Source organism: Capsicum annuum, chromosome 9, assembly GCF_002878395.1.
Source record: "Capsicum annuum cultivar UCD-10X-F1 chromosome 9, UCD10Xv1.1, whole genome shotgun sequence".
NCBI classification, from domain to species: Eukaryota; Viridiplantae; Streptophyta; class Magnoliopsida; order Solanales; family Solanaceae; genus Capsicum; species Capsicum annuum.
The window spans coordinates 116,181,014-116,193,258 of record NC_061119.1 but is presented as its reverse complement, the minus strand read 5'-3'; positions in this window follow the sequence as shown (position 1 = coordinate 116,193,258).

Sequence of the window (12,245 nt, the reverse complement as noted above, 5' to 3'; positions counted from 1 at the left end):
CCACTCTTTCATTTACCTTTCTACATACAGGCCAACAAGTGGTACATACGGACCATATATGCCCTTATTAAGTGACATAGTCTTCAAATTCCTATAACCAAGCCTCTAAACTTCATGTTTTGGTACATGCTTTGGTCACATATGCCCGGTATGGGCCACAAATGCCCAAAAATTCTCAAGTGAGTAGCCAAACTTTATTTTTCATCCTTTTCTTTAATTTAGCATCCAAAACCTAATTTTCTTCAAAACATACTCAAAACAAATCATATCTAACAAAACAATCTAAGAAACATGAATATTTTCATAGTTTTAAGTATCAAAAGTGTTATAAATTCATAGCACATCAACACCATCAACATAGAACTTTTGCATGTACCCAAACAACTAAACAAAAAAAACACAAAACACGATGCTTAACTAGGAGAATCTATATATCCAAGGCAATCAATCATCATCATATGTTGATATTCATTATCCCCTCCTATACCACAAGTGAAAACCAACTGTGTGTGTACATGAAGCACAATGGTATTACACAAAGGAATCAAGTAATGGAAATTTCATAAGTAACAGACAACCATGCATATATACAATTCACATTTACCCAAACAATTATGCAACTACAAATACAACCCATGTGATCTCACATAAAAAAGAATTCACCTTGACTTATATATAATATCTAGCATGTCAATACATGGAAGGTCAAGAGAAACTCACACTCTGAAAGAAGTTCCAATTAATGCCCATCATATACCACAGGCTTGCCCTTATTTTATATACCTAAGCTTTCAGATAGTCAAGTCAGGATCACTATAGAACCTTTCTTCAGGCTTATAATGTAGTCTTGAGGGGATAGTATGGTACATATGGATATCAAGCGACTAAGCCTCCTTGGAACTATAATAACTATGGGGTCTCACTTATTTCTGCCTTTATTTCTCCCTATTTATTTTAAAGCAGATTCAGATTAGGTGTGGTTTTCTTATTCTTTCTTTTTCAACTTTTTCAACTTTTTCTTTTTCTTTTCTTTTTCTTTGCTACCACACCCAGCCCCACTTTCTTTTTCTTTTATTTTTTTATTCTCCATACCCACAATACATTATTCATACCTATGGTATCCACCTTCAACTTAGGCGATTTGCCTTAGTTGAGGTGAATAATATCTGTGGAGAACTAGGGACAAAATAGATTCATTGTGCCCAAATAGGAGAATGAGTGTTAAAACAAAGAAATAGGCTATAAGGCTCAAAACATGGATCAAGGGATACTATTTCAAATTGGGAAGCTCATTTAGGCTACAAGTTGACTAGAATAAAAACAGCCTATGATCCTTTCCATACCAACAATCCTACAACCTAGGCAAGGCTGATCATGCTTATCTATACCATTGTTTTGGTGTAGAAATATCATTGTTAATATAATAACCCAACTTGAATTGGGGTCGAATCCATGAGGAGTGTAACTAGTATTTGAATCCTATGTATGTTGAAAGCTGGTAAGTATTTACGCGCGTTCTATAGATAAAGTAAAATATAAATTAAATCGAGGGGTATGAATTGAAATTGTGTTTGAACCAAATTATCTTGTGAAACTAAATGAGAGAAACAACTTCTAATTAAATTCCAATGAGTCAAAAGTCTGGGATGCTTTCCTAGGGTAAATTAGTTTATGGGTCCACGAGAGTGTAACTCCAATTCTGCTTAATGAATATATGGGTAGGCTAGGTTAGAGGCTATGGTATTAGTCTTTAAAAAATCTCCTCAAATCACCCATAGATTCTTTTGAATACCTCATGGATGTGCCAACACAATCAACCCACTACCTCAATTTGGCATCCCTATTTCAAGGATGATACCCAAGACATAGCAAATTCATAATTCATCCTTATTTCTAAGATAATGTTAAAGAATAAGCTAATATTTAATCTATTGTTTAAAAATAATTTCCACCTACATCCCTCTTTCAAGGATGATGTGGGATCTAAGAAAATACCCACATCTCTCTTTCAAGGATGATGTGGAATTTTGGTAAAATGGGGATTTCATCGACAACTTCAAATTAAACAATCAAGTATTAGTGAAACCCTAAATTATTAACCAAAAATTGAATCTAACAATCAATAACCATAAAAATTAGCACCCAATTTAAACATAACCCCAAGATAAATGTTTAGCTACACATTAGATTAGAGAAAGAAAATATACCCAAATGAGCATCCAATGCCTAAATTGATAAAAAAAATAGAATAATTCCAAAGCTTTTATCTCAATTAACAACTATAATCCCTTGGAAAAGTTAGAAACAATTGTCTTCCCGAATTAGTACAATTTTCTCTACACAAAAATTGAATTCTAGTTTTAGAGATGCCTCAAAAGTGAAAAGGTTTTGCCTTTTAGAGTATTGGAACCAGCTGTGTGAAATTACGCATCTTCCCCTGGGTATTTGGTCTTTCCATCGCAATCGCCATTGCTTGATCACAATCGCGACTTTCGCAATAAAGGTGATCACCTCGCAATGGAATACCTTGACTAGATCTTGACTTGTCGCAATCGAGTCCCTCAGATTGCAATTGCGATAATTTAGGGCCTGTCCCTACTCCTAATTTCTAGATTTTGCACTAACTTCTCCCTTTTTGGTTCTCTTTTCAACTAACCTCACTTGTTTTTTTTCATTTACCTATAAACTTTCAAACCATGGGATTTTGTGCATTCAAAAGGCAAATTCACCTAATTTACATAATTTAATCATAGTAGTGTGCATGAATTTGGACGTCAATTAGTGGTAAATTTACCACTCATCAACAACCCCAAGTTAAAGATTACCTTGTCCTCAAGCAACACTACTTCTTGTTATATGAGACAATGCAATATTAAGTCTATTTATATGACCAAATGAACACATTGATTTCGAACTTGGTTAGAACCAATAAGTATCTTTCAAGCATGGGTAAAGCTATCCACACAACTCCCTTCAACATAAGTCTCACTTTCAAGGATGCAAAGAGCTTTAAATAACAACAAAGCAATAATCTCTAATTCTCTAAAGGTGATTCTCCATTGATAGAAACTCAAATAGACTCATTTTCCTCCTGTTTTGAAAGATGGTGATATAACCCACCTCAATTTATCTATATGCCTCATCATGAAAGAAAATCCCAAACACCAAAGTATTTATCATTCAACAAGTGATTAAAATTCAAGCGCTCAACCTCACAAAGATTCTTTCAATGCAAACAAGTGTAATACCATATGTCTTTCCTTATTTTCAAGCTCCAGCACTTTGAATACACTTTGTTAGAGATCTCGAAGGCCCTTTTCAAGCTTGAAATGTAGGTATGGGAAATTGTATGATAACATTTGGGAATAAAATTACTACACTCTCCATGAACATCTACATCACACTATTCAATCTAACTTCGGACCATGGACCACTTCATTTGTTATCATTTCACACATATGCCTACTTTCACTACCTTTATTTACAAATTTCTTTTGAAAGGATTTTCTTCTCATTTATTTCTTATGTACAATCCATGTTTTTACTTTTTTTTGATGATTCTACTATTTTTTTCACTTCTTCACTTACACTCTTTGCTTAGCTTTTTGGCATCCACTTACAATATGATGGCCCAAGGTCACCTCATCCAAAACATACCACCCCTAATTAGGCTTTTGGCCTCATATTGTATTTTTAAGTTCAAGGAGGGTAGGGTTCAAAAGAGTGGTGAACTTCAAATGGTTCAAGGCATGCAATGTGGTTGCAAAAGAAATGTTCAAAGACTCAAAAATGGATGACGATGGATACTATTCTATGTACAGGTAGGTTCTTTCGGATAAAGTGGATTTCTATGTTCACAAAGAAGGCCAAAAATCATTTCACCAACAAAGCATAATCATAATTAGCCTTAAGAGACTTACGAGGCAAGTTCTAGATGATACAAGTAAGCATGAGAGTTAAAAAACTACGCTTAGTACACTTGACATGCAAACTTTTAAAGGAGGCCCAACTGCATTTCCCCCTAGAGACAAAAGGAGTTATTTACCATATTTACAAACTAAGCAGTTTAGAGTCACAAAAAGAGGGAAAAGATTGTTACAAAAAAATTCGCATCCTTGCCCTTGGTTATCAAAAAGTTTTTACATAGAGAGGGTGTTTACTTTAAATTTATACCTCGGAAACTTTTCTTTTGATGGCAACAAACCAAGTTATCATCTCACATTTGGGCTCTCATAAAGGTAAACCATATGGCTACTCAGACCTAACCATAGGAATAAGGGCAATTCCAAAACACCAATGCTATGGGTACTTAGAGTTACCTTCCATTTATGGATCCAAACCTCAACTTAATGATTTTTCCTTAAGAATGTCATCATTCAATCCATCATAGGGAAAGGCTCATCTGACATCTTCATGAGCAAAATAAGAACAAAATAAAAATCTTAGACTGAAAATATATAATTAATCCATGAAATATAGCAACCATCAGCGTGTCAAAATTTTACAACCAAAAATAAAAATAAAATCATCCAAAAACAGAATTAAAGCATCCTACAAATATCCAAATAATATAGTCCAATCAAATAACAATGGATACTAAAAAGACGGGCACCCCAAACGCAAAGATTTCAGTGACCTCACTGTATAATCAAAAAAGTATAATACATGTAAAGGGTGATCCATGTAACTACATCAAGGACTGTTATTGCTCTCAATCTCAAACTCATCCTTATCATCATCTGATTCTAATGATGTAGCTGGGACCTCATAATCTCTCTCAGCCTTAAGAGAAGGAAGTGTCTCCTTAGGTTTCGGGATATTCCTAAGGCCCTTCACTCTCTTTTGTAGTGACTGATGGGTATGCCTTGTCAATACTAGGAATAGTATCCCCCTACTTCTTATACTCTAGGTATCTCTCATAGTCTAACTGAGAAATATAGGAGTGACAGGTGATGGCAAACATACCCAAACCATAAAATAGCTTGGACAAAAGATCCCTGAATGTCCTAATATCAACTAAGATCTCTTCTAATGGCCCTGTTGTGGATGTATTGCATGAATCTATATCATCCACCATGACCTCTGAAGTCAACATTCCTTATTTTTCTCTTCTCAAGAACTTCTTCTTCTTCGATCCTCAATGAGTAAATGAGAATCTTGGGGGAGATCAAACTATCATTTGGGTACTCATCAACCCGAACTCGCCTACACTACTTTGTGATCAATGATGAGATCAAAAGAATGGGGCCTTCTTTGTGCCTATAGTTCTCAATCTTTATGAGTACAAAATAGTCAATATTAAAAAAATGTTATCCAAAATGCAGACCACCATCTAAGTATGAATAGTCAGGATATTTATCAGGTTTGTGGTGGGAGAGAACCTGCTATAAATAATAGTTAACAAAATCCTAGCTTCATCAGTGAAGTCACTAATTAGTATCCAAATCTTAGTGGTACCCCAAGGGACCTTCCTCCCTGTGAATAATTGCCCCACCAACCAACTCCCAAGATCATAATCATTGGCCTCAAATTCCTTCATGTCCATATTGTTTAACCCATAAACTCCATTAATTCACTCATCCCCAAAACAAACTTTTTCTCCCTGATTCTTATCATTGGGTTAGAGAAATCTGCTATGCTTAGATTCACATAGAATTTGCTCACCCAATGCTCATTTTTTCAGCATAGTTTTGGGTAATACATAGCCATCTTGCTACCTCTAGCCTCCTATAGAAATCCATAAGTTTCTCAGGCATATTCTCTAGTGAAATCCTGTTATCGGGCAATAGATTATTTCTTATGTGGTCCTAATAATATTATGTCTCACATTCTGAGGCCATGAAATGGTTTGTGACATAGTCTTCCATTTAGAACCTATGATTCATACAAAGAGGACATTACTGAACAAGGTTATGTGAATTAAAACATAATATTCAAATTGATTTTGTTAAAGAAAGAAATTATGGGGCTTAAGAAGGATTTACAAAAAGAGCTATGAGAATTGGACCATTTCGTCAGACTAGTCTTAGTTACCACGATTGTGACTTGTCTAGATCGCGACTATTAGCACTGTGATTGTGGTACCTGAGGCATGTTCAACAATCTATCAAACATAAAAAAATATCAATTTTCTACCAATTTGTGTTCAATACTAGTAGACACTAACATGAACATGGAGCACAACACTTAAGCATTCAAACCAGCCCTTCAGTCAGTGAAAATGAATAAAATATTTCATTTAGGCATTTCACTGAACACTTGGTGTGCAAAAGCAATATATTAAAATTTTGAATAGTTTTAGGTGCTCAATAATTCCCTAATTATGTACACACCAATAACAACAGCCAATCACACTAGAAAATCATAATTAAACAAGGATTTAGCATGCACATCATAAATTCAGGCCATTCCTAAGACATGAGTTTTCAGGCCTACACTTTGAGCATATAAAATAGAATTTGAAGCACATACCTAATTGAGTGATATAGAGGGGATGCTTATGCCCCTTTTTATGCCCGACACACAATCACAAACGTGTGTAATTTTAGAGAAATTTGAAAGGGAGTGTGAGGGAAAAAATTAGGGTCGACTATTCATTTCACCTAGTCCCAATTGTGATGTCAACAAAAGTTATACTATCGTGATAGCATGCATACCATATCATGATAATTGAAGATGTTTTCTTGTTCTCTGTATTACCCTTCTCAACCCACTAATCAAATTCTCCAAATTTCATTTTATTCATCATCATTAGAAACACCTTATAATTCCATAATTTCATGGATTAATCACAAAAAAATAAAAACTACTATAAAAGTCAAAATTCAAAGGCTACGGGTCACTTTCATGGCATTTATGGATTGCCTCCCACCAAGCACCTAATTTATCATCGTGGCATAACATTATTTAATCTTCAAGTAGGATCCTTTAGGGGGAAATCATCAAATTTCATGTCCTCTTCATCAATGAGGGAAACCACTTAAAGTTTCATTTGTTGTTTCTCAGTTTTACACACCAAAAAGGAAACCTCATCATTTTGTACCTGTAATATTATTTCCCTTTGCTCCATATCAACAATTTATCTTGCAGTTTATATACAGAATCTCCTAAGAATAATAGGTATTTCTTGGTCTATTTCATAATCAAGGACAACAAAGTCCCCAGACAAAATAAATCAATCGACCTTTACCAAGACATCATACAATACTCTAACCGGTTTCTTAACAGAGTGATATGCCATCAAAAAACTCATTATTATGGGAGTAGGAGTGCCTAAACAAGTCATCGATAGATTGAATATGTAATTAGATTGATTCTTCCACCAAAGTCACACAAAGCTTTCTTAAATTTGTGTGTCCTAATGGTGCAAGGGATTGTGAAGGCTCCCAAATCTTTTTTATTTTCCACCATAGCACTATTCATGATAGAGATGTAACCATGGTTAACTTAAATAATTTCACCATGAAAAAGGCTTTTTTTGACACCAATGTCTTCATTAACTTAGCATATCTCAAAATTTCTAGAATGGAGTCTAGCAATGGGTTATTGATTAAATATTGCTAAGCTTGGTGAGGAACTTCTCAAAGCATGAAACAGCTCCATAATAGATAATAACAACACAAGAAGAAGGAAAATATTGAATAAATAGGTAACATCCTTGGCAACAAGAAGCATAATGTCAGGACTATTCTCGTGATTGAGCAGTACTACAAGTACCGATACAAATAAATCCATAGAAAATTTGGCAAGGAATCTTCTGTTCTAATGCAAAGCATCTCACAAAACTGTATCAAAGCCTCTACCTGTTTCCCTACCTCGCCATCTACCCTTAAACCAGCTAATAACTTCTTGAGTTATCAACTCTGGAGAGATGATGATGATGACCCCATTGTAGAGCTAGGGAGTAAATCATCCAATCCAGCATCTAATTTCCTAAGTAGTACCTAAATTGCACTACTAGATGAAGAAAAATGCTTGTTCAAAATCCCAACACCGCCTTCACTATCATTATCATTGTAATCACCACCAGCAACACCACCGAAATCTATATTCAATCCCAAACTTCGCTTAGCATCCCTATATTTAACTTTAACCTTGTGTTCTTTCTCCTTACCTAATTCTCTTTTTTCATTAGTAAATAAAGCTAATCCATAAGTTTTTATGCCACTTATTATGTTTGATAATGTACAATTATACTATTTGTGAGATCAAAAAAGGAATTTGGGAGTTATTATTGTACTTGTCAGAATTAACAAAGAGTATCTAGTATGGCTCCACTGAGTGCACTGAGAGATACGAGAATTTAATAAACTGTAGAATTCTACCCTACAGCTCAAAGAAAAAGATGCGATAGCCCAGAATAGCAAATATTTTTAAGAACCATTCTCTGTAGGAGACACTACACAAGAAATTAGGGCACTAAAATCCTACGACACTTTGAAAGAAGCACAAAATACTATTAGAAGCTAGAAATTAGGGCACTTAAATGCTATGGCACTGAAATACTAGTTTCAATAGATGGCTAGGGTTCAATTGAAAGTGGTCGGAGCACCTATGGTCTGATCACTTATAGACGGAGCAATATTCGATCAGAGCACCACTTTGTGATACAGAGCAATAATCAGTCTGAGACCCAAAGTTTATATAAATTTTGAGATGCATAATGGAGCCTGGAGCACTGATTTGAAGATTAGTCAATTCAGAGAAGTCGATCGATCTGGAGAATGATTTGAACATTTACTTATTTTTTGTTAACCCTTTAATTTGGCGCACTGGTGGGGCTTTTTTAAAGACCCCAAAGTGGATAAGTTATTTCTTTAATTTATTAAATTTTTGTTTTACAGATCATGATATTTTGGTGCACTTTGTGAAAAATTAGGGAGGGAAAAAATTAAAGTCATTGCAATAGCTTTTTTTCTCAATTAAGTGTTGCCATAAGTTGCTTTATGGCAATGGTTCATGCAAGAGTTGCTATAATACACCCTATTACTATGGTTATATATCAATAGAAATGGTTATAGCTTCTACTAAAACAATTTTTTGGCAACAGTTGGAATCATTGCAATAGACCCTCTATAGCAATGCTTTTGGAACCATCGCCAAAAAGTTCATCGCAATAGGGGTAATTTCTAGTAGTGGACCCAATGTTACACTAAACAAGTTCAATTGCTTAATCAACCAACTAATCTTAAGGTTCACCATTTAATCAGCTATCATCTAAAATCCCTGCTCAATCTCGCAAGATATCAATAATTATGTTACAACAAGATCAATCTAGTCTAGGGTAAGCCTAACCTACCTTGAGTCCAAGCAACTCACAAACCAACAAGATTTTTCTTTCCCTTGCATGAATTTTCCTATTCCACAAGTAATGATATGAACAATACAATCCAAGCATTACAACCAGAACAACAATACACATTATAGCACCATTCTGCCATGGGTTTCAAATTGACCCAAAACACTAATTGGCTTTCACCCTTGGAAAGGAGTTTCAAAGACCAACCCATAATCAAACTATATTTTGGGAGTTAAAACCCTTAAGTAATTTGAGTCAATCACTCAATTTTGGGGAAATAATTGACCCTTAATGATTTAAGGGTTTTAGGTCAAGAAAGCATGAAATCGACACCAAATTAGAGGAATTCTTACCTTAGATTTTAGGAAGAATCAATCACACAATTTGTTTAAGCTCCAATTCAACCCACAAGACACACTTTGAGGATTTCATGCTTCATTAGGGTTTTAGGTTAAGAAGGAGGCACAACATGGCCAAAATTCATGCAACACAACATTTAAATATGGACCAACAATCCCTCTGATGGCGTGGTCACGGCCCCTGCCTCACCATGGTTGCGACATTGTGGTCACACCTTCTTCATCATTGTTTCAGCACCTCGATACATGCTATGTATGGTTGAAGCTTGGAACATGGTTTCGAGCTTCGGCTAATGCCTTGGGATATATTTGAGGTTTGTTTCAAACAAAAAAGATACGTTAACCCATAGTTTTTGATGTGCTAGATGCATTAGCAAAATCGTATTCCACATATGAGGCTATTTTACTAAAGTCTTAGCTTAGTGGTCCATTAGGACTAACAAAAACTTCAAATTGAGAAAGGGGTTTTAAAACCCCAAACTAACCGTCAGGTAACCAAACTATTGGTCGTTGCAAGTCATTAATGATTTAGGATGGCTATGGAGAAGCTTTATTAAAGAAAGTAAGCAAGAATACAAATTTACATAGTAGTATCGGTACAAGAGCTACTATAAATGAAAGATAAGTACCAAAATAAAAAAATACAATTTGTCTTTCAAACTAAAAGACTACACATAGATAATAGAAGGAAAAAAGGGCAACCCAGACTCCTAGAGATCACCCTATTTTTCAAATCAACTTATTAGCATTAATGTCATATTAGCGGCAGCTACTAGTACTCGAACTGGTACCAAAAGGTACTAAAGTGTAGTATGAGTACCTAAACTATGGGTACTTAGTAGACATTATCGGCCGACTGAGCTAAATCATGATTTAAATATGATAAAATACAAGATGAAATAAGCTAAGTCAAGTTAAAAGGGAGAACCTATAAATAAGCTCCAACACTGTAAATAAATAACCAAAATAAACATAATATAAATGAAATCTTTATTAATACTACAAAACTAACCCTTACAAGCTAGTAAGTATGGAAAATTATATAACCCAACATGGGCCCCCATAAGCTTGGGGGTACAATTAAAGGAAAAAAATAACCAAAGATCCATATTTTTATTGAATACAAGATATAACCATCAAACTATTCATACCATATCATATTATGCCTAACTTCCAATGTCATACTAGAACTGTAACTCATATCACCATTATCATAAGATCCTTAATAGTATCAAAATAATAACATCATTAGCTGGAATTGAACCAAAACTCATATTATCAATATCACCATCAATTGTCGGACTTGAAGCAAAACTCATATTATCAATAAACTACCAATTTTCATGCTTGAACTATAACTCATATCAATAAACCATATCAATAAACCATACCAATTAAAAAATTAAAAAACCATCATGTTTTGCCTTGAATTAGCACCAACTCCCACTTACAAAACTAGAAATCATTATGTATTTATTCTCTTTAATGTCCCAAAATTTGAATTTCAAAAGGTATAACATGGATGTAAAGGTCTAAAAAACCTAACACAATTCTAGGCCTAAGGAGGGCTAGAATGGCCCACAACTAATCCCTGAAATCAATTTTAGGAAAATTATACCCTGGTCTAGGCGGAGGTAGCTATATTCTTTTCTAGATGTTAAATAAGTTATAAATAACCCTAATATAGCAATTCTACCTAAAAAATGAGAAACTAAGTCAAATCCACCTAAATTATGGTTCTAAGATAGCCTAATAGTCCAAATAATCATAATATTTTCAATTACACCTCCAATACGTAAATCTCATCCAACATATAGCACATTATCATAAATATGTATTATATAAATCTATGAAGAAGTTAAACTTAGCCTACCTAGATGATAGAGAAAAGCCTAAAGAATTCGCTAAGCCAACTATTTCCCCTTCCAAGAAGCTTCCATAAGATGTCATGCTATCAAAATGACTACCTACTTATCAAAATAAGAACAATAATATCCATGTTCACTATTGTTCATTGGATGAAAATTTATGTAAAAACCATATGTGGGGCCTATTTGCGGAATCACATATTTAAAACTGTCAAAATATCCGTCTATGCTAAGAAGTATTTACCCTCAAGAATGAGTGAATTCCAAACTTAAATGGTGCTACAATCAACACAGATATTGTAGGTATTTTAGGGAAATCTTGAGAAATTAGACATGGAATTTGATGAAACTTACTAAGAATTTGAAGAAGAAACGTGTTAATCGAGCCTAAGAACACTCCAAAATAACACACGAATGATTGAAACAAAATTTCTACACTCTTTCGGGTTCTATACACTTGAGAATGGGAGAAAAAATTGAAAAATCAGGGTATGTTGGGTTTTTATAGGCTTCCCAAGTGTCTAGGTTTTTTAAGTGGACATCGGGTCGCTTAAGCGACCTAGTGTCACTTAAGTGAGACTAGTCAGTATATCCAACTATTGCTTAGTCACCAAAGGCATCGCTTAAGAGAAACCTAATCAGCTTATCTAGGTCGCTTAAGTAATTAGCATGCCACTTAGGTAGTGATGCACCATCATCAACTACGATTTGGAATTTTCT